A 27296-nucleotide genomic window follows, 5' to 3' on the forward strand; every position below is an offset into this window, starting at 1 on the left:
GCCAAGTGGCAGCCTCGAGTCCGGCTCTCAGGGAACCCGGGAGACGGGCGAGGCCCCCAACACGATCGCCCCCACCCCCGCGGCCGTTGGACCGCGCCCAGCAGCGGCTCCTTCGAAGCGCGCGGCCCATGGGGCCGCGGGAGCCGCAGAGCGCGCGTGGGCGCGGCGCCCGCGAGCTCCCGGGAGGGACCCGCAGATCGCAGGAGTGATCCCCTCTCCGCCCGGCCCCCGCCGCCACCGCCACGGCGGGGCGGGGCCCAGGCCGGGGGCGGGGCGCCGGGCGGGCGCGGCGTTATTTCCAGCCTTTTGCCGGAGGCTCCGCTCGCACTTCGCTGGGAGCCTTCCCGGCGCGCAAGCCGGATCCGGCAGTGCTGTGGGGAGAGAGGAGAGGGCGGCGGCTGGAGGTGGGAGGCGGGGGACGGACCCGACCCCGGGCCGAGGAAGAACACGCCACCGCGCCCTCTCCCCCTCCCTCTCCTGCGCGCTCCGGCCGCCGGCCCGCGCCGCTCGCCTCACCCACCGCACCGGGCTCCGCCTGGAGCGGGAGGAGGCCCCGGGCCCGAGCTGGGGCGGAGGTCCTCCCTGCCGCCCGGGCGTCCGGGAGCGGAGGATTCGCCGTGGAGTACCGAGCCCGGGCTGGCGGCGCCCGCGGCCCCGCGAGCGCCGGCTGCGCCAGGTAAGTGCGCTGCGCACCCCCTGCCCCAGCCCTGTCCCCGCCCTGTGCAGGCTCCCGGCTGGGAAGGGCGCCCCGAAGGGTCCCGGGAGGACCCGGGACTGCACTGCGTCCCGGCGCCGAGAACCTACAGGGTTAGGTGTCCAAATCCGCGGGCGGAGACAGGGCGCGCGGGGTTCCGGTCCGTCCGCGCTTTGGGGACCGGCTCCAGTAGCGGGAACTTTAATTAGACTTTTGCTCCGTGGCTTTCACTTGCCGCCGCGCGTCTGTGAACTGCCGCCCCTCGGGCTCCCTCGGTCCCTGCGGATGCTCTGCTGATGTTCCCAGCCCTGGGTGCCGGGCGTGTGGAGGCAGCGTCGGCAGCGGAGAGGGCCGGGCTGGAGCGCCAGGGGCGCCCAGGGCTTTCCCGCGCGTTCGGGTCTGGGACTCGGGGGCGGGTTGCCGCGGGCAGGGGCGGGGGAGGAGTTAGGAGCTGCCTGGGCTTCCTACGGAGTGGCGGAAGGTGCCCCCGCGCTCCGTAGCGCGCGTCCCCACCCCGCGACTCTCCTGGGCACCGGCCTGTTTTGTACTCGAGGCGACTGTGTGTGCGTCAGTGATCGTGTGAAGGTGTGTGCGTGCGAGTGTCGGGGAGGGAGGGAGTCCGAGCCTCAGGCGGCTCTGGTGGGCGGGGGAAGGATCTGCTTGGCCGCCGGACCCAGCCGAGCCCGGCAGCGGCTGCAACTCCCAATTACTAGCTTCCAGGTTTGCACGCCAGCTCTGACCTCGCGGGAGGCCGGCCCCACCAGGCGAAGGTGCGTTGGCGGGTTTTGGTAGTGCCAGTGTTGACGCTCGGGTCGGAGGGGACCCCTGGCCTCTGCCAGGCGCAGGACTCCCGCCGCCCTAACTTTCGCGGTACATCTGGGCCCCAGGCCCCGCGACCCCGACCCGGGGCTAGCGCGGCAGCCTCACAACGCCCTCGGCTGTGAACCCTGGCTCCCGGGTTGCTCTCACTGAGAAGTAGGGGCCCGATCCTGGAGCTCAGAGTCTTAAGCTGTTTAGGGTATGGGGGAGGGGGGGGGGGGGCACCGGGTCCTTGAAGCGCCTCCCAGTTGGACCCTGTGCAGTGATTGGCTATGCTGGGGAGACTGGGCGGCAGAGCGGTCCTGGGCTGGCCCTGTAAGCAGAGCTGGAGCGGGAGGCTGTTTGAGGGAAGGGACGGTAGCCCCCGTGGAGTGCATGGGGGGAGAGGCGGTGGCAGAGGGATAAGGGGCAGACTAGTCCCTTCCCCATTTCTGGGATGCTTACAAGCTGCACTACTAAACCCACTTTCTTTGGGTAACCTCTCACATCCGAGTTCACCTTGACCCTTGCCTATGGGTGGGCAACTTCTCTGAAGTCCTGCCCTAGAACAGCGTAGCCTCTCCAACGGAGTGGGAGAACCCTTTTTAAGATTTCCCAACTCTCATGGCCTCTCTTGCCCACCCTCTGTCCCTGTCCCACAGGCAAGGCAGACAGGCTGCAGGAAGAGGTGACATTCTGCTCCCTGTGGGAGACCCTTTTTAAATCCAGATAGTCCATCACATAGGGCAGGACAGGGGCTGAGGAGCCCCCTTGGGGGGGAGTTGGAAACACAGTTCAGGGCCTTCATCAGACCTACCTCGGTGAGATGACCCACAGAAGGGATAAAATGCAGACCCTGAACGAGATTGAGTCTCTTAGGGAGATCAATAATTTAAAAGCGTTTGAACACAGAAAAACCTCAAAATCAGGCCCCATCCCAGAGCCTAGCCCATTCACCCTGAGACACATCGATGGCACAGCTTATTTATTTATTTATTTATTTATTTATTTATTTATTTATTTATTTGGAATCAGACTCCACAGAGTGAATTATGTTCCCCTGGTATTGATTTTTAAAAAGACCCCAAATTAAAAAGTCAAGGCTTTCTTAAAACAAGGTCAAGGATTAATTATTTATAGAGAGACATCAATCAGCTGATGTGGGGGCTCATTTATAAAATGCCTGAGCGGGCAAAAAAGAGCATGGGCTGATTTTCTCTGGCTCCGGCTGGGAGAGGAGCAGGCTTTTCTGAGCTCCTGGCCTTGGCAAAGCTTTCCTGGATTGTGACCGGAGGAGGATCCTTTGTAACTCAGCCTGCTGTTTGAGAAGCCTTTTTAATCTTGTAGCCAGAATACCACTTGGGAAATTTCATGCATATTTGCTGTGTTTCCATAATGAACATTTACTGATTACAGAGTATCAGGGGAATTTCATTTTTTAAACATTTATTCAAATGTCTGTTTATGTAAGCTAATAAGTCTGGGAAAGTTGGGCAGCTACTTTTTTGCCGGATGGTTGTTGGGAAAGTATGCCTCGTGGGCTCACTGCAGAATTTGCGTTGGATTCGTTGAGAAGGTGGGAAGTCAGAGTCTCCTGGTTGGAAACGCCCTGCAGACTGCTTGACTGCTCTTCACTGAGAGTTTGTGCCAGCGGCGACCTGATAGGCTTTTTGTGGTTTTGCTGATCGAAGAGATGGGCGCTTAAAGCTTTTATAGTGATTTTGCTGATGCGTTTTGGTTGGAGGCACCTGTGGTGGGCGCCGGAGTCTTATGGGGGCCGGTGGGGGGAGGTGTGATGCCCCCTCTCCTGCTGCCTGGCCTCAAGTGTGACACGTCTGCCTTAGCTGTACTTGCAGTGCCTCCCATGTGTGGTAGCTACATCGGAGAGCCGTGGCGCAGGGAGGGAGCCTATAGGCAGGAATGTGGACCCAGGGCATGGCAGTGCCTAAATGAACAACTGTGGCAATTAGATCCAGTAAACACTGTGTAAAACAAGGGCCCGGCCTTTCAGCTAATCAGAAGGTAATGAGTTAGAAACAGGAGATCTATGTAGTCCTGGCCCAGGGAGATCAATGTGGCCCTGCTGTGGGACAGTGAGAAATTAAAAAAAAACAAACAAACTGAGGACGGTTGTCTGGATGTGAATGGGGGGGATGGTGTCCTCGAGCCTCAGGAGGTGTGCTGGGAGCAGGCAGCCTGTGTGGTGACAGCACGGGGACAGTAGGCTCCCTCGCACTGTCTTTGAGGTCACAGCCAGGACTAGGCTGACCCCAGAGCAGTTGTGTTCCCTCCCTCCTTGGAAAAGTCTGCCCAAAGGCAGAGGGAAGCCCTGCATGCAAACAACCAGGGGACAGGGCTGCATTAACTCAGGTGGCAGAGGACACAGGAGATGCCGTCTCATTTCTTCCCGGCTCGAAGGCGTGTGACCCTGCGGTCCGCAAATCACCGTGGCGGAGGATGAAACTTACAAATTGGTTGTGGGAAAAAGTTGTGACTTTTCCCCTGTACAAAACTGCCTGTCATTTGTGATCTGGGGCTGTAGCGTGCACCTGCTGGCCCAGATACAGCCTCGGTCACCACCGGCAGGATGGGGAAGCCTGCATCCGGGGGGCTGACCCCGAAAGCAGCCCTGATTCCCTCTCAGAAGCCACCTTCCGGGAAGTCCTGGAGTGTCCACACGCAGGCAGGGAGCTGGGTCTCCCCACCCCGGCTCCTTACCTTGAAGGTGGGCCGTGCGTTTCTGGGAAATCAGTGCTTTTTGTTGCTGGTGACTGAGGGCCAGAGGTGGCCCTGGCGAGCAACAGTTATTTGAACTGAATTAGAGTTGTCAACATTGAAGTCTGGAGCCAGATGACCCCATCCCACATTCCCATGGTCGGACCCATTGTGGCTGTCCTTCCTTCTGCCATCAGTGAATGTTTGAGGAGCAGGTGTTAGGTGTCTGTCTCTGTGCCAGGCTCCCGGGACAGAAAGTGAACCAAACTAAAGAGCAGCCCCTACTCTTGCGGACAGCCATTCCCTCATGACTGATTCATCACTCCCTGATTCATGGTCTGCCGGGCGACGCCATTTCTGAACAAATAACCGACACGTGTGGTTCTAGGCTGTGAGAAGCATATAAAGGAAACATCTGGGTGTTTCCGAGATGCAAATAGAGTGATCTGAGCTGGACTGGGGGACAAGAACCTCCCCGAGGGGGTGACACTTCAGCTGAGGCCTGAAGGAGGAGCCAGAACTAAGCAAGAAGGGGACGGACAGAGGGAGGGAGAGAGCTTGGCAGGCATAGAGTGCGAATGAGTGACAGGGAGCGTGGAGGGCCAGCCAGGAGCCGTGGGAAGGCCCATGTGGCCAGCACAGTGGAGGGGTGGATGCAGTCGGAGGCACAGCCAGAGCCCTGCCCATACAGGGCCTTGAAGGCTAGGGAGAAACTTAGGACTTGACCCTAGCAGCTGCTGCAGAGGAGGGAGCCCAGTGAGGAGGGAGCTACTGCAGGAAGGGGACGGAGGTCTTAAAGAGGAGCAGACCGAGGGGAATCTGCCAGGGCTTGGTGTGGGATGGAGGGTGGTAAAGGCCATTGGGACCCTGACTTCTGGGTCACCAGTGGGAGCTGTCAATTCCCTGAAGCAACAACTTCCCCCCGCCCCCAGCCCTGCCCCGCCAGACCAGGAGTCCCAAGCTCCTGTCCCCTCTGTTCGGGTTTTGTCCTCCCGGCCTGGGGCTCAGGCAGCTGCTTGTGTAGCCCTGCCTCCGTGCCCCTGCCCACATGGCCCAACTTCTAGCTTTTCTGTAAGCTCTTGGGCCTTCTGCTAGCTTCCTGCCAGCAGGCAGTGAGAGTCAGTAGTGACAGTCCAGTGCCCCGTGCTCTCTAATGAGGACAGGCTACTTTGATGCCCACTCTCCTCCGGAGCTGATTGTCTGCAGGGCTGCCGACCAGAGGTGGCCTTGGCCTGTGTGTCATCCCCTGAGCGTCCTGGGACCCTGGTAGGTACTTTATCTGCCACCCACTTGTGCCTGACCTGGCAGCTGGCCAGCACCAGAAGGATCTCCTCTCCTGTGCCCTTCCCTCACTCCAGCCTTCTCTCCTCCCTTCCTCCCTGTGGGAGCCAGTCTGGACCTGCTCCTGCCCTCTGCTGGGGGCTCTGCCCCAGGCTCAGAGCTCCCCCGCTCCCTCCCATGTCAGCGGATTCCCTGTGGCTGTCTGCAGCTCAGCTCAGCATCCCCACAGACATCGACTCCGTCCACCCAGCTCTGCAAGACAGAGCTGGGATGGGGGGAGCGGGTCTGTGAGTCACCCCGCTTCCCGTTGTGCCCACGCTGCTGGCTGTGGGCCCTGAGCCGAGCGGCCGCTGAGCTGTAAGCAACAGCCCAGGTCGCTGTCACCTTGTCCTCACTCTGCCTGGGCCTGAGCCAGCTCCTCCCCGGCTGGGCCAGACTCAGGGACAGGAGGGATGAGAGCCAAGGAGAGGATGCTAGGAGGTACAGATTACTCCTCGGGCCCCAGGCCTTTCGGGAGCTGATCTCTCCAACACAGGGACCCTTTGCTTGGAGGGTGGCCTCCCCGGACCGGCCCTCCTTCGTATTCTGGCTGCTGCCTCACCACCATAGACCACCAGACGTGCCCAGGTGCTCATCTGTGGGAATGTGGCACAGGAGAGCCGTTCTGCCGGCAGCCCCTAGCCCAGGTTGACTCACACTTGGCAGACTAGTCATCCCCCCCTTCGAGGCTGCCTCTTCTTGGGGGTTGACTCATCTCCCTGGACAAGACCCATCTGCCCAAGCCTCTGAGCAGTGAGACCCTCCTCCAGCCCTGAGATATGAGGGCTTTGCTTCCCTCATTCCCTCCTGAGGGGAGCATCCCAGACACCCAGCGGATACTGACTGCAGTCCTTCTATGGGCAGAGCCGCCTGCCACGCCCCAGGGAGGCTGAGTGAAGGTACAGCAGGTGTCACTGCCGCTACGCATATCTCTAGCTGTCTTGGCCACGATGAGCTCCAGAGAAGGGACTCGGTGATTGCCGCTGGCAGGCAGAGTGAGCACAACCGTGCAGTCTGGCTACACTGCTGGGGCCACTGTGTGATGCAGGCACTCTGTCTACGCTAGCTGAGCCAGTGCATGGTGCAGGTAGTCTGTCTATACTGGTTGAGTCTAGGGTGTGAGCGCTGGGACATTCCATTTAGCCTGTGCCAGCCCCGCTCCTTGCAGGACTTCGTACGAGGTTCAGAGCTCTCAAAGTCTCTGTGGCTTCAGGTGCTTTCCCTGCACCCGGGCTCTCTGACACTTCCCTTCAGACACTGGCCCTGTCCGTGAGACTCTGTGTCCCAGAGCCGAGGTGGTTGAGCCCCATGTGCAGTGCAGTCAGTCCACACTGGTTGAGCCCAGTCCGTGGTGTAGGCGGTTTGTTTGTACTGGTTGAGCCCAGCACACGATTCAGGCAGTCTGTCTACACTGGTCAAGTCATTGCATCATGCAAACCATCTGTCTAAAATGTTCGAGCCGGTGCTCCAAGCAGGTACTCTGTCTATACCGGCTGAGCCAGAGGGTGATGCAACCAGCCTGTTTTGGCTTCTTTTGCTCCTTCACTAGGAATATTCTTTTCAGCCCCTTCCCATGTACACTTCTGGGTCCGATTCGAATCCTCCTTCTGAGAAGGTTTTCTTGACAGCTCCCTCAGCTTTCCCACATCTTATTCCAACCCCCTTCGCAGAGGCTGGCGCCACGCTGGGAGCAGTGTGGATGAGGGGCCTGGTGATGCCTCGTCATCTCACCTGGATGTCCACTCCCCGGTTTTTGTGCTGTGGGCTGAGCCTGTTGCTGCCTCTGGGTGCAGAGGCTGCCCGCGGTCAGCAGACCTTGCCACCTCACTGTCGTCACAGCAGCCACACCCAGGCCTTTTCTCACAGGAGTCCCACGGGCGGGGATGACTGCCTCAGTGTGCATGGTAAACGGCCTTTCTGCGGTTGGGTCTGTCTTGCCGTCTCCTGCTTAGATTTGGGGCCTCTTTGTCCACTGATGTCTCACCTCCATGTGCACATTTAATGTCCATTCATCCCTGTGAAAGCACTATCTGTGCCTCTCATTTATCTCTTTAGTTCCCTGTGCCATGAATTCAAGTGTCAATGGACAGCCATGACAGCTGCCATGTCAATGCAGCCAGCTCGGTGTTATGAAGGAAGCCAGCATCTGGGGCCAGACTGCCTGGGTTCAAATCCCAGCTTCACCACTTGGTCACCATGTGAGCTAGAGGCTCAGTTTCCTCATCTATAAAATGGGGATGAGTAGCCGCCTGGGTGGCTCAGTCAGTTAAGCGTCCGACTTCTGCTCAGGTCATGATCTCGCGGTCTGTGAGTTCGAGCCCCGCGTCGGGCTCTGTGCCGACAGCTCAGAGCCTGGAGCCTGCTTCGGATTCTGTGTCTCCCTCTCTCTCTGGCCCTCCCCCGTTCATGCTCTGTCTCTCTCTGTCTCAAAAATAAATAAACATTAAAAAAAAAATTAAAAAAAAATGGGGATGAGTAGAATCTACCTCATGGGCCATCGTGCTTCACATACGGCCAGCCCCAAATAGTGGCAGTATTATTGCCGAAATTATTATCTCCTCTGTTTGTTCTCTTGGCTGAAGCTTATTTAGTCCCTTTCTATCTCTAGTGTGAGGAAGCATGTTGATCGGGACCCTGCCTGGCAACATGACACATGCTTAGGGAGCATGTGGCCCCACTGGCTTGTGCCCTCTAGAGTCTCGCCCTTTCTAGGCAGGTTCCCATCCATATCTTTCCCTGTCCTGTATTCAGGACCTTTTAAAACTTTTGAAGTATAGTGTGCCTACCAGGATTGTGCAGTGCAGTGAAAATCTGCAAGCCAAACATGCCTATATGCCAGCACCAGAGCAGGACCATTGGGGCGCCTGGGTGGCTCAGTCAGTTAAGCACCCAACTCTTGATTTCAGCTCAGGTCATGATCCCACAGTTCGTGAGATTGAGCTCTACATCAGGCTTTGTGCTTTCAGCATGGAGCCTGCTTGGGATTCTCTCTCTCTCTGTCTCTCTCTCTCTCTCTCTGCCCCTCCCCCACTTGCTCACATGTGTGAGCGTACTCTCTTTCTCTCTCTCTCAAAAATAAATACATAAACTTAAAAAAAAAAAAAGGATCATGGGGGCACCTGGGTGGCTCAGTTAGTTAAGTGTTCAACTTTGGCTCAGGTCATGATCTTGTGGTCTGTGAGTTTGAGCCCTGCATCAGGCTCTGTGCTGACAGCTCAGAGCCTGGAGCCTGCTTCGGATTCTGTCTCCCTCTCTCTCTGCACCTCCCCCCCACTCACACTCTGTCTCTCTCGAAAAAGAACAAATGTTAAAAAAAATTAAAAAAAAATCATGACCAGCGTCCCGGGGGTCCCTGGGTCCTCTTCCAGACACTTCCCCTCTGCCCCAGGTAACCTCTATCCTTCCTCGGAAGGGCACTGATTGGTATCCTTGTTTTAAAACCCGTTGTAGGTGGAATCAAAAGACTGTATGCTTTGGGGTCTGGCTTACCATCATGTTTGTGAGATTCACCCATGTTGCTGTGAGTGGTTTGTTCACTCTTGGGACTCCATGGTGTGAATATACCCCAATGTGTTTATCCATTCTCCAGTGGATGGACATTGGGAGCCGGGCTGCTGTGGACATTCCTGCACGTGTCTCTTGGGTGTCTGTACACATTTTAATGAGCATATACCTAGAAGAGACTTGCTGGGTCTCAGGATGTGCGTTTGTTCGTCCCATGTAGAGGCTGCCAATTTTCTAAAATGGCTGGTTAATCCCCCCCACGCTGACACCAGTTAAATATGAGAGTTCCAGTTGCTTTATGTCCTTGTCACTACCTCATGTGGTCAGTCTTTTTCATTTTAGCCACTCCATGAGTATGTAGAGATATCACACTGTGGTTTTAATTTTATATTTCCCAGATGGCTAATACAGTTTATTTTTTATTTGTATGCTAAGGATATGTTGAACTTGAAAACGTTATTAAACAAAGTTGAACATTCACTTCCATCTCCAAATTGTGGTTATCTGGAACGTCTGGGGGTGCTTGTGGTTCCCTCTGCGGGGTGGGTTTGAATCTGCCACGTTGGAATGGAGGGTGGAGTAGACAGGCGTTTCTCTGGATGAGGCTGGGGACCCGGCCAACTGGCCTCAGAATCACCCCAGGGGCCGTGAGAGATGCAGGTGCTGGGCCTCTGCCCCAGCCCCCAATCACCAAATGAATCCTGGTGATCTGTCATTCTCTCTGTGGCTCATCTTTCCCTTCACAAATTCCATGAACATATACCACCCTGTCCGTCCTGTTGTGACTCAGTACCTAGAACAGTCCTGGCACTGAGCGGGCTGCGGGGCGGCGGGGGGGGGGGGGGGGGGGGGGGGGCCTGAATACGCACTGAATGAAGGAGCAGAAGATAAAGCCTCCCGTTGACCTTTGCCCTCTCCCACCCCAGCTGACTTGACCGGGATTTGTTGGTAGCCTAGGCTGCCGTGGGGAGGGCTCTGGAAGTTGGGCTCTTGGACTTTGGAGGGTGTCCTGTCCTGGTGCTCTGTCCCTTTAAATGACCTCCTTGTCCCCAGAGCCAGCTTCCGACCGACCGATGCCTTTGGGTCCTAGGTTCCAGGCTCTTTGCTGGCGCCTCCAGAGCCATGTTCACCCCCAGAGCTCCAGGCACTGGCTGTTTAGGAACGTCTCCCTGGGTGACCTTATTTCTGATGGGCTTGTCTATCTTTGGGTCTCTCTGGAGAAGCCTGAAAGCCGCCCTTGAATGCAGCACTCCACCCCTGCACCGTGCAGCTTCCTCTGCTTTCTCAGCACCACGTTTTCACAAACGACCTGCCCCTGAGCCAAGTGAAGGCGAGAGGGCCAGGTCAATTACCACCTCAAGCATTCAGGCTTATCGCATTTTGATGGGAACCCTGATAAAGCCCCCTTTCTCTGGGTGTGGCTTGTTCCCATCCTCCTCAAGTCTGATATTTGTTACTGTAGAGAGCAGCATGGCCTGGGGGATGACAGTTCTGGGTCAGACCCCTTGGGTTCAAGCCAAGGTTCTGTTCTTGTTGGGTTTTGTGACCTAGACCTTGCCCCCAGGAGACAGAGGCAGATTCACACACAAGTCAGGCCACCAGCAAAGGGGTGGCTAGGGTCACTGAGATCTGTGAGGTTGTGGAGTGAGGACAAGGGATGCTGGCTGGGGCATCTGTAAGGGGGCTTCATGAAGGAGGGAGGCCTCGGCTGGTCCTCAAAGATGGGGAGGAGAGAGGTGGCACCTCTCAGTGTGAGCCCCACTCCTGGGGGCCCGCAGGGAAGGAAGTGCACTGAGCCCCCACGAGAACATAGTCTAGTTTACCCAACACACAAGGGTGTAGAGCCATGATCAGAGTTCATTGGTGAGTTATGGAAGGCTTCCTGGAGGAGGTGAGCTTGGGAGTGCATATCAAATGCCAAGAGTGAGAACTTTATCCTGGTGCCAGTAGAAGTTCTCTCCAAACTGCGGGATCATGGGGGCACGGACAGCGTGAGCCAAACACCGTTCACTTGAAAATAGGGCAACAAAGAAGCCATAACACACACATTGTTTATGTGATGTGGAGGCGGGTGTGCAAAGACGAAGAGCTAAAAGCAGTTAGGGAAAAACAACACCTTTTTTTTTTTTTTTTTTTTTTTTTGGTGGAAAGACAGATGAGAAAGGTTGATGCTCTTCTGTGATAACTAATATGAAAGGTTTATCAACGTTAAAAAAAAAAAAACAAAAAAAACCCTTGACACTTTCTCCAAAATTGATTTGAAGACTTGGCAGATTTGAAGAATCATTCAGTAGCGTTTTATGGGTCGATGCTAATTTGAATCAGCAGACCCGTGCATCGCGCCAATTTACTGCCAAACCAACATTAAGCACGGACCTTTCGTGCAAGGTTTATAGGCGGACAGCTCATAAAGATGCATGCTTGACAAGTATTCTGCTTCTCTTAGGATGTGCAGTATGAAGTGTTTATCAAAAACCAACTAAATCGTCCTTGCCTTTTACTCGTAAACAATCTCCGGGGACTCCAGGCCTGGATCGCAGGCGATATTTCATGCAATATTTCCCGTGCAATATTTCACCACTCCGGGTACTGGTACATGGGGAATCTTCGTCTCCAAAAGCCGCGGGTAGGGGTAGGAGAAAGGAGCCCTTTGGGGTGGAGGATGCCCTTAGGGACCGCGTTGGAAATAACTTGTAACCCGGGCCATGAGAAAGCTGGTGACATTCTTCCTAATGGGGGTCTCCTAAAAGGAATCAAATGGCATCTGTGGCCCCAAGGAAATCCATCTCCTGCTTTCGTTTTTGTTTCCTGCGCTGATGTGTGATGGATGATCGCCGCATGTCTCTCTTGGTTCAAATACGCGTCAGAACCTCGTCCATAAGGAGATCCCTGAGCTTTATTTTGCATGTCAGAAAGTGCTTAACGATGAAAATTACCGAAACTCCTGTCTGTCATCACTGAAAGCCGCGGCTCATAGAGGCCACAAAGGAAAAGTGGACTTGGGTGGTGCTGGGCTTGCTACTCTGCACCACTCCAGCCCCCCCAGTGCCGCCCAGCACAGTGGTAATCACCCGGACTCAAATGAAGCAGGTTGCTGGGACGAGGGGGGTGCTTAGCGTGCAGACCACCGGCAGCACAGAGCCTCGTGGGTTTTCGCAAGGGGAAATTTGATCTTGGGCAAATGTCAAGACGTTTTTGAAATCTGTGTTATGATATCAGCTCATTGCCAGCGTAGGGCTTCATCTGGATTTCATAAATATTGTATGGACCTCGGCCAGCTGGAGAACACAACAGCTACCCCCGCCCCCAACACGCGGGCGCGCGCGCGCGCGCGCACACACACACACACACACACACACACACACCCCATCAAAATTGCAATCTATTGCTGAGTTGTCATGAAAAGCCAATTGGTGATATTTCAATCACAATGTTCTCGTAACAAATTCCATTCAAATTCCTTCCGAGAGGGAGCTGAGCCTTCCTCCTGCTGCTGAGAGAATGGTATGCTAAATGTAGCTTCCTGGGGCCCTGGCAGCCATCCAGGGCTTTGTAATTTATAGTTCTCCTTCGTGGTTCTCCAAGTGACCTTGGAACCTCCATGCTGGTGGATTCCTTAGGTTCACACGTTGCCCTCCATCCTCTCTTGTGAGCACGGTCCCCAGGCGCGCTTCCAGCACCCAGCAGCCCGGAGCTTGAGAGAAAGGATGTGAGCAGGGGCGCCCAGGGAGCACATGGCAGGTGATTGGAAGATTGCTTGTTGCTTGTGACCTTTCCTCTGAAATTGATGTCAGCCACGAAACAGTCCAATATTGTGTTTAAAGGCAGCCTGCGGGTGACAGGAGCCTCTCTCCAGCCCCAGCACACAGCAGGTAATCCTGGAAAAGAAGGGGAGGGACACTCCACAATTACATTTCATCAGCTATTTTGGTTGGGGAATAAACAAAATGGCCCAAAGTGCTGCTCTTACAGATTCTAGCAGAGGAGTGGCATGTAAGAAAGATTAATGCACAATTAAAACCCATGTACGGGTAAATTACAGGGTGACAGCTATCTAATGCAAACACCGCAGACGTGTAATTAAGAGGAGTTACGGGCTCTCGAGGATGGATTTGCTGAGGAAAGTGTGAGGGAGCTGTCTGTTGGAGCCGGCAGGACAGGGCCAGGCTGTCGGGACAGCCTGGTGGCTGAGGAGGTGGTGGTGGGGGCCCCATAGCCATTGGGGGGGCCCGCCCAGGGTGTGATGGGAGCCACAGCCCGCCTCCTCTGCTGAGTCTTGTTTCAAGCTCCCAGCCCTTTCTGGGGCCACCCTGCTCTCCTCCTCCTCCTCACCTTTGGCTCTGTGGCAATGAGCACCATGGATGTCGTCTTTTACGTTTTTAATTTCTCCTGCTTTGTCAGCTTTTTAAGGAATATGTTACATTATGTGGAAATTGGATGCTAACAAGATTTGTATGAATAAATTAGACTCTTAACTTTTTATGTTATTACAGAATTGAAATGGACTCTAATGACAGTCAGAATTAATGTTCTGTTTCAAATAAATGCCGGGGATGTGACTGAATTTTCAGTGCACTCTCCTGTCTTGAGTGTCCAGCCCTTTTCTGCGAGGCCTTTCGGGAGAGAGTGAGTCTCTGGGAGACCTCCCGCCCTTTCCCATGGGGCAGCCTTCTCGCACTGCCTGATAACCGCGGGGCTGCTGGGAAAATCTCCTGCTCCTGCTCCCCCCCAGTACCCACCCCCAATAAGCCTGGCCCTTAGCCTGGGGTGGGGGACTCCTTGTCCAAGATTACACCCCATCCTGTGTCCTCCAGCCCCAGAGCACCCTGTGGACCAGCTGAGGTCTCATTGTGTTTCCCTCTGCTCACTCCTGCCCTCCTCACTTCCCACAGGGGTCTCCCCAGAACCCTCCCCAGGGAACTCAGCCCACAGCACTGGCTCTTAGGGATTTTGGATTTCCTACACCAAGCCTCTGCCAGGTGGGTCTCTTCTGCTGGAATCAGAGTCCCCAAGGACCAGCATTGTTCTTTCTGCCCCTTGTCGCCTTCTCGAACCCAAGGCTGGGTGAGTTGCTGACCGGGTCTTGGCCTCCGTCCTGGTCCCCCTGAGTAGGGTTTGAACAGCAGCTCTGAGTTGGGGGCAGATTTGGAGGGATTTTCTGTGAAAAAAACTCTGATGTCCCAAAGGGGCATGGCATAACGGGTTGAGGACACTGGGTTGTGGGGACTGGTTCCCACAGCTGATGGGGGGAGGGAGGAAGGGCCTGATAAGGTGAGCAGAGAGCGGGAGGCAGCCCAGACATGGAGCGGCACATGTGGGAGATTCGTCCCCCACTGCTGCCGGGACTCACGGCAACAGAATGGTGCCGTCTGGGACTCCAGGAACCTTACCCCTTGGAAGGGGGCATCACACCTCAGTTCCAGCTGTCCTAGCAGGAAGGGGTGGGGGCCCAGGGTGGCCAGATCTTTGAATATTCAAGAACAGGCAGATTTAAAAAAAATTTTTTAAGCTTATTTATTTATTTTGAGAGAGAGAAAGCACACATGTGTGCACACACAAGCAGGGGAGGGGCAGAGAGAGAGAGAGGGACAGAGAGAATCCCAAGCAGGCTCCACGCTGTCAACGCCGAGCCCCACGCGGTGCTCAAACTCACAAACCGTGAGATCGTGTCCTGAGCTGAAGTCAGAGGCTCAACTGACTGAGCCTCCCAGGCAACCTGGAACAGGCAGATTTTTGTGTAAAATCTATTCCTTTAGAGTATGGAGACTAATTCAGAATTTAAAATCAAAGTCTCACACTGACCAAACAGTGTTATCTGTGAACTGCATCTGGCTTCTGGGCTGGAGGGATTTGCACTCCAGAACTTTATTGGCAAGGTGGCCAGTCTTCCCTCTGGAGGGGGAGGGCCAGAGCCCTGGAAAGTTACAGGAACTGTCAAGACCACAGGCCATGGCTGCAGAGATGGGGGCCTGCAGGCAGCGGTGGCCTGCCCAGATGTGGCCTCTGTCCTTCCCCCGCCATCTGCTGGGAAGGAGGTCCTCGCCGTTGGGGTTTGGGCATCTGGGCTGCTGGCTGGGCCCTAAGTATGGTTGGATTCTGGCAAGCTTAGCCTTGCCCAGTCGGGCCACCCAGCTTGGGGCTCTCTGGATGCGTGGGTAGCAGAGAAGTCCATGTGGACCCTTACCCTACCTCTGATGACCTCACCTCAGCGTTCCTGTCTCCACCTTCACTAGTCCTAGAAAACCCCTGCAGCAATGCTTTAACAAGAGTAAAAATAAGATTAAAAAAAAAAAAAGTAAAAATAAGAAAATAAAAGTCTCACCACCCACTCAGCGCATTTTCTGGAACCGGGGTTCCCATACATTGTTACAGAGAGGGAATATCTTATGTTTATATCTCTTTCTGTACATAAGCCCATAAGTCCTATTCATTTTATAAAAATGCAATAATTTTTATGCCTATGCGCATAACCTGTTTAATCACTTTATATATCACAAACGCCTTTCCGGGGTAATGGATCTATTTCCATCCTGCTTGTGACACCTGCACAACATTGCTTCGTAGGAATTTATCATAATTTACATAAACAGTTCCCCTTTGGACATTTTAGTGGTTTTCATTTTTGTTTTTCGATTTTAAAGATTGTTGAAGCGAACGTTCTTGCTGTATTCCTTTGTGTCACTTCAGGATAAATTTCTCGAGGTAGCATTGTTGGCTCAAAGGGTATGCTTGGTTTTAAGACTCTTAACATTTCCCTACAAATCACCTTCCAGAAAGACCGAGCGGTGCACGAGTGTGCCGTTTTCACACCAGCGAATCTTCATTTTTTAAGACTTTGTCAATTTGGTAGGTTAAAGAGGGGCATGCTTAGTGCTTTTTAAAAAATATTGAATTGTCATCAAAGTGATACATCTACATAGTTTTAAAAGCATACGTAAGAAAAGGCTCGTAATAAACCCAGCACTTCTCCGCTTCATCCTTTACCACGTCTCCCAGTCCTGCTCCCCAGAGGCAACCACCTAGGACTCTTCGAGCCACTTCCCTGCCATGTATTACTACCTCTATATTTCTGCATAACATGTATACCGCAGGTGTAAAATGGCCAGCCAACTATCACAGTACCATTTATGGGGCACTCACCCTTTGCCGACTGATTTTCAAATGCCAGCTTCCTCGTTTGCTTAATTTTTATATTTCCTGGGGCCATTTCTGGACTCTTCTGTTTTACTCTGCCTATTCTAGGACCAGAACCCATAGGTCGATTAATGTATCGTATGAACACCTTTTTAATATCTTAGAGGGCAAGCGTTCTCCCCTTATTCTTGTGTGATATCACATTTTTATTGTTTCAGGTGCTCTTTAGAAGTATTGGGTCAAGTTTCAAATAATACCCCATAGAGATATGTGTTGGGATTGTGCTTCATTTATAGATAAACTTAGGACACTTTTGTAGATAAACTGGCCTTTTAACACATTTGTTTGTTATGTTTTGCCATATGGAGTCTCGTGAGCCATTTGTTCAACACATATTTCTCGAGAGCCAACTGTGTGGCAGGCACTGTTCTAGGCATTGGATATACACCAGGAAACAGCAGAGGAACATCTCAGCTCCTATGAAGCCACCATGCTAGTTACTTTGAAAAGCCAAGCAGGGTAAGGGGGATTGGAAGTGAAGGGGGGGCAGGGGGGTGGTCACCATTGTGAAGGTGAGGCATGAGCAAAGATGAGATTTGAGGGGAATGTTGGCATGGACCATGCAGATGATCCAGACCAGCGGTTCTCAACCTGGGGCAGCTGTGCCTCCAGGGGAAGTTGGGGGGTGCTACTGGCATCTAGCGGGTACAGGTCAGGGATGCTGCTGAACACCCTACAATGTACAAGACAGTTCCCACAACAAAGAATTGTCTGGCCCCAAATGTTGATCATGCCAAGGTTGAGAAATCCTAATCCAGGAGAACATCTGCCAGGCAGGGAGGCACTTAGTGAAAAGTCTTAAGCAGGAGTAAGGAAGAGAAAAGAAGTGGAGAGAGGGAGGGCAAGAGCAGCTGGGAATGAGGCCACAGAGGTAGGGGTGGGAGGGAATGGGGAGAAGGCCAAAGATTTGGGCCTTGTAGGGCAAGGTAAGTAATCTGGCTTTACTTGCAGTGAGGTGAGGAGCTACTGCAGGGTTTTGAACAGAGGAGTACCATGATCGACTTGGGTTTCAAGAGGATCACTTTTTTTCACTGCCATGCTGAGGGGCAGTGAGAGATGATGGTCTGAGCCAAGATGGTGGCAGTATCGTGGAGCAAATAGATAAGATTCCAGATCTATTTTGAAGGCGGGATTCCCCCATGGATTAGATGCGTTGTGAAGAAAGCTTTTGGTCTGAGCACCTGGAAGGATGAAGTCACCCCCAGCTGAGCTGGGAAAGACAGTGGGCAAAACTGGTGTTGGAGGGGTTTAGACCAGAAATTCAGTTAACGATAGACGATATTTGAGATGTCTAACACACATGCAACTGCAGATGTTAGATGTTTGGTTGGATATACGAGGGCGGAGCTCTCGAGAGAGGTTAGAGCTGGAGATATAAATTTGGGAACCAGCAGCACACGGTTTTTGAAGCCACAAGACTGATTGAGATACATAAAGGAGTGAGCGCAGAAAGAGAAGAAAATAGGACCAATAGCTGACACCTAGAATATTCCGACAGGAAAAAGTCAGGTTGATGAAGAGGGACCAGGAACAGAGGTCCAGAAGTGACCAGTGAGGTAGGAAGAGAGCAGGAGAGTATGAGTATGGTGTCCTAGAAGCCAGGTGAGGAAAGTGCTTCATGGAGGAGTGCGTGGTCGTCTGTGTCAAATGCTGGTGGCAGGTCAGGTAAGATGAGGACCAGTGGTTGACCAATGGATTCAACAGTGTGGCCTAGGAAAAATGGCTTTGGTGGAGTTCTGATCTAAGTGGGGCTATGAGAGAATGGGAAGAGATGAGATTGTGAATATGGTAACAAGATGCTTTGCTGCAAAGGAGGGCAAAGAAATGGAAAGGTAGCTGCTGAGGGAAGGGGGTGCCGAGAGGGTTTGTTATTGCTTTTAGGATGGGAGAAATCACAGCATGATTTTATGATGATGGGAATGATCCAATAGAAGGTGGAAAATTCTGTAGGAAGGAGAGGAGAGACTTTCCAGAGTGAAGTCCTCGAGAAGGTAAGAGAGAGCATTGAATTTGGTGGAAGTAGAGGAACTGGCTCTGGGAGCACAGACACTTGAGCTCTGGAGAGAGCCAAGAAGGCAGACTAAGCGGTACCAATATGGCGACTGGAATCTGGGAGTTCTCTCTCTCTCTCTCTCCACCCACTCTGACTTTATTGAGATATAATCACATACCATACCATTCACCCATTCACTTATTTTTAAGATATTTTAAAATGTTTATTTTTGAGAGAGAGACAGAGCGCAAGCAGGGGAGGGGCAGAAAGAGAGGGAGACACAGAATCCAAAGCAGGCTCCAGGCTCTGAGCTGTCAGCACAGAGTCTGATGCAGGGCTCGAACCCACGAACCGTGAGATTATGAACTGAGCGTAAGTCGGATCCCAACTGACTGAGCTACCCAGGTGCCCCCCCCCATTCACCCATTTAAAGTGAATAATTCAGTGCTTTTCACCATGTTCACAGAGGTGTGCGACCATCACCACAAAAGGAAACTCTGTCCATGTTAGCAGTCACTCCCTACTTATACCTCCCCAGTCCTAGACAACTCCTCTTCCACTTTCTGTCCCTATAAATTTGTCTATTCTGGGCATTTCATGTAAATAGAGTCATGTAATATGTGGTCTTTTTCTCTTTTTTCAGCTTTTTTTTTTTTTTTTCACTTAGCTTAATGGTTCCCAGGTTCATCCATGGGTGTGGTACTTTATTCCTTTTCATGGCTGAATAATATTTCACCACAATTATTTTATCCTTTCATCTATTGATGAACATTTAGGTTGTTCCCACTTTTTGGCTATTATTAGTAAAACTGCCAGGCACACATTTGTGTATAAGGTTTTTGTGAACATATGCTTTTGTTTCTCTTGGGTACGTAGAGAGGAGCAGAATTTCTGGGTCACTTGGTAAGTCTATGCTTGACCTTTGGAGGATTGTTTTCCAAAATGGCTACACCACTTTACATTTCCACCAGCACTGTACTGGTGCTCTAATTTTCTTCATCTCCTCACCAATACTTATTATTGTCTGTCCTTTTGTTCCTAGCCATCGTAGAGAGTGTGAAGTAGTATTTGATTTGTGTTTAGTATTTGATTTCACTATAGTTTTGATTTGCATTTTCCTAATGAGACATGATGTGGAATGTCTTTTCACATGCTTATTGGTCATTTGTACGTCTTTGGAAAATGTCTATTCAGATCTTTTGCCCGTAAATTGATTTTGTTTTTTAAGTTATGGAATTGTAAGAGTTCTTTTGTATATTCTGGATACAAGTTCCTTATCAGATGTATGATTTGCAAATATTTTATCCCATTTTGTGTATTGTCTTATCACTTTCTTGATGGTATCATTTGCAGCGCAAAAGTTTTTAATTTCTGATGAAGTCTGACTCACCTATTTTTTTCTTTTGTTGCTTGTGTCTTTGTTATTGTGCCTGAAAAGTCCTTTCCTAACCCAAGGTCATGAAGATTTACTCCTTTCTGCTTTTTTGTTCGTGCTTTTATTTACTTTTTCTCTCTAGTTGAATTGGCAAGTATTCCCAGGATAATGTGAAATACTAGCAGGTTTCCCTTGTTCTATTCCTGACATTAATGTTTCAACATTAATTATGATGCTGTCTATGGAATACGATTTTTAGAACTTAAAAAAATATCCCATGTACATTTGTGTTTATAAATAATCAAGGACTCCTTCCCCCCAAATTTATTTGATCTCTCTATGGAGATAAACGTGGTTCTTCCCCTTTGACCTATCGATGTAATAAGTGGTACTAATAGATATTCTAATATTGAGCAATTCTGTATGCATTTCTGGATTAATCTTAATTTGTTGGGGTACATAATTATTTTATTATACTGCTGTTTAATAGCCAGAAGTTTTATAATTTCCTTTGTGACTCTTTGACTCATGAATTATTGAGGCTCTTAAACATTTCAGGGGCAGTTTTTCCTTTTCTGCTTTTCAGTCTTATTGCATTGTACTCAGAGATTGTGGTTTGCATGCTATTAACTCTTTAATTTTCTTTTTTTCTTTTTTCTTTTGATTATTTAATTTTAATTGAGAACTGTTTTGTGTCCTGGTTGGTATATGGTCTTTATTATTATTATTATTATTATTATTATTATTATATTTGAAATGATACATACCCTCTAATTGTTGGGTATAGAATCCCATCTATATCATCTATATATACCTATATCCAATCTTTAGCTCAATCTTGTTACTTGTATTGTTTGTATCTTTTTATATCCTTATTTTTTTGAAGCTTAATTTATCAATTTCATAGTGAGAGGTATTAAAATTTCCCACTGTGATTATGAATTTGTTAATTCTTTTTTGTAATCTTATCAACTTTTACTCCATATTTTTTTAAAGCTATATTGTTAGTTGTGTATAGGTTCAAGATTGTTATATTTTGTTAGTGAATTATTCCTTTTTTCTTTGTGTAATGACTCTTTTAATCCCTATTGATGCTTTTTTGCCTTCCATTCTATTTTGCCTTATATTACTCTTAAACAACCTTTGCTTTGTAATTTACATGATATATCTTTTTAGTATCTCTTGACTTTCAGCACTTCTGCATCATGTTTTGGAAGGGTCTCTCACAGCGAGTTAATCTTTTTTTCATGGTTACTGGTGTATTTGCATTCTTTTACTTTCTTTTGTGTTTTCGACTTTCCTTGATTTTTCTTTTTTTCTTCTTTTTTAAAAAATATTTTCTGAGTAATATTCCATTTTACATATATACCACATCTTCTTTATCCATTCATCAGTCAATGGACATATTATTACACAGCCATAAAAAAGAATGAAATCTTGCCATTTGCAATGACATGGATGGAGCTAGAGAGTATCATGCTAAGTGCAATAAGTCAGAGTAAGACAAATACGGTATGATTTCACTCGTGTGTGGAAGTTAAGAAACAAAACAAATGAGCAAAGGGAAGAAAAGAGAGAGAGAGGCTAAGAAACAGACTCATAACTGTAGAGAACGAACTGATGGTTACCAGCGGGGAGGTGGGTGGGGGGATGGGTTAAATAGGTGATGAGGGGTTAAGGACGGCACTTGTTTTGATGAGCACGTATGTAAGTGTTGAATCACTAAATTGTACACCTGAAGCTAATATTACACTGTATGTTAACTGGAACTTAAATAAAAACTTAAAAAATATTTTCTGCTTTCTCAAGGATTAATTGTACTTTCCTGCCCCAGCCATTTTGCTCCCTCTACCGATTTGGAAGCTACACATTCTATTTTTTATTCTTTCAGTGATTACTTTTACATTTTTAATGTGCATACTTGACTTAATACAGTATGAATAGAACCAAGATTTCTACCTTCATCCATTACAACACAATGATCACAGAACACGTCAATTCTGATCATATTCCCATCTCGTGTCTTTTGTCTAGTTTTAGCACTATATTAATAAACTCCCCAATCTTTATCATTATTGCTGTTGTTATTATTTACAATTAATGGTTATTTAGGTTGACAGCTGTTTTCCAGGGTTTTCGCTCACGCTTGCTGATTGCATCCTGTCCCTTCTCTCTGGGTTCTGTTTCCAACTCCTTCACAGAATGGATACTACGAAAAGTATTTCATAGTTCTTTCAGGCAAGACTGTGGGAACTCTCTTGGACTTTGTTCTTTTCAATATGATTTTGCCCTGATTGGTTGAGCTGGGTCTAGAACTCCGGGATGATAAGTGTTTTCCTTTAGTCTTTGGAAGACCTCATTTGTTGTTTTCTGGTCTCCACTGTTTGTCAGAGGAGCCTGGAGTTGGTCTACCCGTCCTTCATGGATAATATCTTTCTAGATGCTTTTTGATTTTCTCTTTGTTTTGATATTCCTCATCTTCACTCAGATATATCTAGGTATATAATTTTATTTCCCCTGCTTGGGAGTTGAACACTTATTTATTCAATCTTATGGCTGTCTCAAGTTCTGAAAAGTTTTCAGTCATCCTCTCTTCAAATAGGTCCTTTCCTTTATTCTCAGTGTTAGCCTTTGAGATGCCAGCCACATGCATGAGGGACAGTGTGGCATGACAGGTAAGAACATGGACTCTACAGATATCTGCATGGATTTGACTCTACTTCAGTGCTTATTAGTTGAGCAAAATCACTTAAACTCTCCATTTCTCAGTGTTCTCACCTATAGATTGGCATGGTAATATTACTAAACTCTTAGGTTGTTGTGATAATTAAAGGAGTTAATATATGTAAGGTGATTAAAATAGGTCCTGGCACGTGGTCAGCTCTATGTGAGTCTTAGTTACTAGTGTTCCTTGAAATGCTCCAGAGACCCTGCACCGACACTTAACATGTTTACCTACAGATCATGATTGTAAGTTTTCTAGATGGATCTGACTTTGCTCCAGTCCCTGGGGATGCATTTCTGCCAGTCTCCATCATCATTAGTATTATTTTGGACCTTCTCATTTTATTCTCTTCCTTGGAACCTCGGTGTCATATTTTCCCTGAATGTGTGCTGGGTGGTTTTGTGAGATTTATGTCTCGTTCACTGCATCTCCTGGCTTACTAATTAATCTGTTATTAAACTCTTGTATTGTATTTTTAATTTCAATTGCTCTTTTTTTCTTTTACTTCTAGAAATTCTATGGAGATTTTTAAGACCTCTGTGCTTGTGTTTGTAGTTTCCTGTTCTTTCATTGTTTTTAGTCCTTGTACTCAATAATTGAAAACATAATTATATTATCTTTTCGGGTTTTTCCTTTTCACAGGTTCATAGAGTGCTGCTAGTCCTTATTGTTTTCAGCTGATTTTCCTTCCTGGATCATTTCCTTGAGCAGATTATAATTTCTATATGATATTCTAAGGAAGCAAAAATTATCCAAACTAATTTAAGATTGGTGATTTTTTTTTTTTTTTATGGTAGCCTTGTGCTTCCTGAGTCGTAAAAGTGTTGCTTCAGAACATTTCAAAAATTGTTTCTGCTGAGAATCCCGTGGATGCATCAGTTGGGACCCGTTTTTCCCATCATTTCTATATGTGTGGATTCTACACCACACAGATAGTGTAAATCTGGACTCCATGGCCATGGGCAAGGTTGGGACTTCCATTCTTTCTGGAAACTGCCCACCCCCCAAGATTCTTTGTGTGTCCCCAGAGTAGGGTTGAGTGTTCCCACCCCCATTTCACTGAATGGGATGCTTTCTAGAGACTGAGTTTTGTGCAGGACCTCCCTTCCTACTCCTTGTCACCTTGTCACAAGAAGGATGAGAGCCCAGGCTGGATCCCTGTCCCTTGTGGACACTGGCGCCCCTGTCCTGGCCTCTGGGGTCTGCCATCTGTCGCTCAAGGCCTCTGGGGCACCAGCTGACAGTTTATGCCTCCAGCTCTCACATCTCTTCATTTTTTGCACCTTTTCTTTCCTTCAAGGTCAATTATGTATTTAATGATTTTATATTGTGTTCCATCCAGCATTTCCATGCATTTGGAGCTGGGGGTGATGATGATGGGGAGGGGGACTACATGTCTGCCATAATCTTTTATTTAGGGTTTTTACATCTAGAGTGACAAGCAAGATTAGTCTGTGATTTTATTTTTGTTTCATCTTTGGCAGGTTTTGGTACCAGGGTTATGCGTTATTCATAAAATTAATTAGGAAGTTTTTCTCCTTTCTTTATCCTCTGGAACATTTTAAATAGCATAGAAAATTTCAGTTCCTTGAAGGTTTGAAATTTTCTGGTGAAATCTGTCTGAGGACTATGCCTCTGGGGGTAGGGATGATTGTTTTCCACACTTACTTTCTAGTTGGCTTTTCTACTTCTTAAATCGGTTTGTATAACTTCTGCTTCCCTAGACTATCATACGTTTAATCAAGATCTTAAAACTTATTAGCATAAAAATTCCATGTGGCATTCTTATATTTTAATAATTTTTTTGCATCTCTGGTTATATCTCTTTCCCATGAATGCTTTTTTCCTCTTTCTTTTCTTTATTGGACTTTGCCAGAGATTTATATATTTTATTGACCCTTTCAGAGCAACAGCTGTTGAGTTTATTTATTCATGCTGCTATTGAATTCCTAAAAATCAGTACTTCCTCCTGTCATCTTTAATCCCCTTTTGAGGTTTATTATCTTGCTCTTTCTCTAATTTTTTAAGTTAAACGTCTAGGCCATTTATTATTTTTTTTCTTTAAGAATGGAACACTTAAAGCAATAAAACTTCCTCTGAGTACAGTTCTGGCCACATTCCATACATTTTGGTGTGTGCACGTTGTTACCATCATAATTTTTCCTAGCCGAAAATTGCTATTTTTATCTCCTCTTTGAGTATTTCATAGTTTTTTCATTGTCCTCTTGTTGTTAATTTCTAGTTAGATACTATTGCATCCCATACATTTGATAAAAATGACAATATTTTCTTGAAATCGAAATGATCTTGATTGTAACTCATACCCTTATTTTATGTTCCACAAAGAAAAGAAAAAAATCTCCCACTTCTAACATCCTGTCAATCGTAAGCTGTATCTTGGTTTCAGAGATGATGTGAAGAAGTACATCTTAGAATGTCTGAAAGGTGGAACTTATCACTCATTTTAAATTTAAGTACATCGAGGTTAGAGAATGTGACCTCTCTTGTATTAGTTCCTGGCAATAGATTTGAACCTGGTATGCAGTCTGTTTTTATACATGTTTTACTTGTATTTGAAAATAACGTATCTTCTCTATTTGATGGCTAAAGGAATATACACACACACACATATATATATACACATATATACACTGCACACACTATATATATTTCTGTACGTTCCGTATATATATATGTACACTCACACACATGTGTATATAAAATCAATCTTGAAACAGTGCTTTTTCAAAATTTCTGTATCCTTGCTAGTTTTTGTTAGTGGCTTGATCTTTTCCATTTATAAATGAGACCTGTTAAAATCTTCCACTCTGGAAGATTTGTTCACTATCTTCGTGACTGCCACTGTTTGCTTTAGAGTTGACCCTTGGACAACGCAGGAGTTAGGGGCACCTACACCCATGCCGAATAGTTCAGTATAACTTTTGACTCCCTCAAAACTTTGCTAATAGCTTACTGTTTAGCGGAAGGCTTACTGATAACATAAATAGTCGATGAACATATTTTGTATGTATGTTATAGTACCTCACTTTTCCTTAATGTTTTTGGTATCTATAGGCTGCATGGTTCATCTGGGAGATTTTTCAAATTGTCACAAATCTCTAAAAAATCTCTAATATATTATTTGAAAAATCTTTGTATATAAGGGGTGCCTGGGTGGTTCAGTCAGTTAAGCGTTTGACTTCGGCTCAGGTCATGATCTCACGATTCGTGAGATCGACCCCCGCATTGGACTCTGCACGGAGCCTTCTTGGGATTCTCCGTCTCCCTCTCTCTCTGCCCCTCCCCTGCTCTTTCCCTCTCAAAAATAAACGTAAAAAAAAAAAAATAACTGTTCCTGGCCATGGGCTTGTATTGAGGATTAAATGAGATGGTACATGTAAAATGCTTAGGCCATGGCTTGGCATATAGGAAGCACGGCTAAATGTTAGATGCGCTTAATCCCTTACCATTTATCGTCATCACTGATATTTGGGATTTATTTCTATCACCTCATTTGTGGCTTCTGTTTACTTCTTTCCTTTCTTGTGCTCAATATAATCGATGTTTTATTTCTTTTTTTTCCCTCTGTTGATTTGAAAACGATAGATTTTTTCCTATCCTCTGAGTACCCTTAAAATGTTAATGTACATATTTAACTATACATTTTTTAGCATGTCGAAAGTTATCATCTCTGTCGTCCTTCAAAACAGTCAAGGATCTTCACCTGCGGGAACTGCACACTGAATAGTCTGTCCCTGTATCTTCCTCCTTGTTATAGTTGAGGATTTTTTTGACCTTAATACAAAACAAGTATTGTCAATAGATAGAGTCAATAGTTAATTCAGTTTGCTGACACATTTCTATCAATATCTGTGTTTTTTAAATCCTGCTCATTTCTCTCTGGGTTCATTTTTCCTGCAGAAATATATCCTTGTGTAGTTTTTTCACTAAAAGACCCCTGTTTTTATTTTTTTAGTTTTTCATTAAAAAAATAGAATGACTTCTATTTACCTATAGCACTTAGACAAAATAAATTCTCCTTCACTGTCTTCTGGGCATCTCTCTCTCTCTCTCTCTCTCTCTCTCTCTTAAATAGATCTCTGTATGTTTGTTTGTTTGTCTTGAGAGAGAGTGTAAGTGGGGACAGGGCAGAGACAGAGAGAGAGAGGGAGACAGAGAATTCAAAGTGGGCTCCAGGCTCTGAGCTGTCAACACAGAGCCCGATGCGGGGCTCAAACTCAGAAACTGTGAGATCATGACCTAAGCCAAACTCGGACATCTAACCAACTGAGCTACCCAGGTGCCCTGGGCATCTCTTGATGCTAAGATGTCTGCTATTGGTCAAACTGTTGGTAGATAATCTGTCTTTTCTTTCAGGTAAACTTTAAGATTTTTGGTTTTGGTTTTGGTTGTACCAAGATGGGTGAATTTTTTTTTTTAATTTTTACCCTGCTTAGCAGTGTGTATACATTTTCAGTATAAGAAATCATGTATGGGATGCCTGGGTGGCTCAGTTGGTTGAGCATCCGACTTCGGCTCAGGTCATGATCTCGCAGTCTGTGGGTTCGAGCCCCGCGTCAGGCTCTGTGCTGACAGCTCAGAGCCTGGAGCCTGTTTCGGATTCTGTGTCTCCCTCTCTCTCTGACCCTCCCCCATTCATGCTCTGCCTGTCTCAAAAATAAATAAACATTAAAAAAAAATCACGTATTTCTTCAATTCTGGAACATTCTTAGTCATATCCCATCAATTTATTGCTTTTCCTGCCAGTTCCCATTCTCTTCTTCAGAAACTCTGTATTCAATGAATGGGATGAATCTTTCCAACAATTGCGTAAGATTCCAGTGCTTGGATGGACCAAAACTTAATTAAACCTTCTGGTACTGATGGGAATTTATATTTTTCCACCTTTTTTTTGTTCTATTAAAAACAATGCTGTAGCCAGCATTTTAATCTCTCTCTTTTTTCCTTAGATTGTATT

At 48.0% G+C, this 27296-nt stretch overlaps 1 protein-coding gene across 1 annotated transcript in view; it reads left to right on the forward strand.

Moving 5' to 3' along the window:
• The first annotated feature begins 344 nt into the window (after positions 1-344).
• The window catches only part of CHST8 (carbohydrate sulfotransferase 8), a 129022-nt gene continuing 102070 nt past the window's right edge, over positions 345-27296 (forward strand). The window contains exon 1 of the mRNA XM_047837205.1: positions 345-676. The gene's annotated coding sequence lies outside the window, so the exon portion shown is untranslated. The remainder of the gene's footprint in view (positions 677-27296) is intronic.

Source organism: Prionailurus viverrinus, chromosome E2, assembly GCF_022837055.1.
Source record: "Prionailurus viverrinus isolate Anna chromosome E2, UM_Priviv_1.0, whole genome shotgun sequence".
Classification (NCBI taxonomy): Eukaryota; Metazoa; Chordata; class Mammalia; order Carnivora; family Felidae; genus Prionailurus; species Prionailurus viverrinus.